Below are 1,097 nucleotides of genomic sequence, written 5' to 3'. Positions count from 1 at the left end.
ATAATGTTCTTTTTAGCAACATCATATGACCCCTTTAAAAATGAGAAGTTGTTCGTAAAAATATGTATTCTTGTGGAATTATAATGTATTCTAAAAATGTTCAGAAACATAATTGGCTGGCCAGTATAGGGTAGATGGGAGTACATTTGACTTTTTTTTTTTTTTTGCTTTTTCCTGACTACACAAAACTAGCTGCTGAAACAAAGCAATTTTTACATTATATTTCATTTGCATGTGAACCAGAGAAGGAGAATAATAAATCAATATCCATAAGAAGTTTATATTTTCCACAATTAGCTCTTAAACATAAGGTGTGTTTTTGTCTCAGCAGTAACCACGTAACGTTAGAGTACAGTGGAGAGAGTAGCATGGCATGGTTCACACGAGAGCAGCGTGTCAAATAGAGAGGTTTAAAGCCCGGGACACACCAAGCCGACGTCAACCAACTAGCGGCGAAGAAAGCGAGAAGGGTCTGGCTGCAGCCTTGCGCTTGTACTCTCAGACTTGCATTCTCAGACTTGCACTCTCAGACACTTGCGCTTCCGCTAGTGACGTCACTTGCAGTCTTTTTTATTTTTTATTTTGTTCTATTTATTGATTACTTTTTGTTTGAATCTCTCAACATTTTACAACAGTAGCCAGGTGGTGAAGACAAGAAAAAAGAAACTAAATTACGAAGTCACTTGCAATCGCCACTTGCACTCTCCGATACCTGCGACGACGTCACTTGCAATCGACACAAATTGTGCCTGTTGCCAAAAGTAATCAATAAATAGAACAAAATAAAAAATAATAAAGACTGCAAGTGACGTCGCTAGAGGAAGTGCAAGTGTCTGAGAGTGCAAGCCTGAGAATGCAAGTCTGAGCGTGCAAGCGTCTGCACCCAGACCCTTTTGGAAGAAAGCCGACTGTGTTGTCGCCTCGCGTCGGCTGCGTCTGGGCCAAAAAGCTGCGCTTGAACCATAGACTGTATAAAAACATGGACGTAGTGTCCATGACGTCACCCATAGGTTCCTGAAGAGGTTTTTGAAGCTCAAAAGTGGGCAGAGCCAGCCGTCGCCATCTTGGCAGCGCATCACCGCGCGTCACTCCCGGAT

The 1,097-nt window shown here is 42.1% G+C and overlaps 1 protein-coding gene across 1 annotated transcript in view; it reads right to left on the bottom strand.

The window, feature by feature from the left end:
• LOC107655640 (collagen alpha-4(VI) chain-like) overlaps positions 1-1,097 on the bottom strand; it is a 32,127-nt gene that overhangs the window by 25,853 nt on the left and 5,177 nt on the right. The gene's annotated exons all lie outside the window — the stretch shown is intronic.

Source organism: Sinocyclocheilus anshuiensis, unplaced genomic scaffold (assembly GCF_001515605.1).
Source record: "Sinocyclocheilus anshuiensis isolate Anshui unplaced genomic scaffold, SAMN03320099.WGS_v1.1 scaffold1463, whole genome shotgun sequence".
NCBI lineage: Eukaryota > Metazoa > Chordata > Actinopteri > Cypriniformes > Cyprinidae > Sinocyclocheilus > Sinocyclocheilus anshuiensis.
This window is presented reverse-complemented; position numbering and strand designations above follow the sequence as displayed.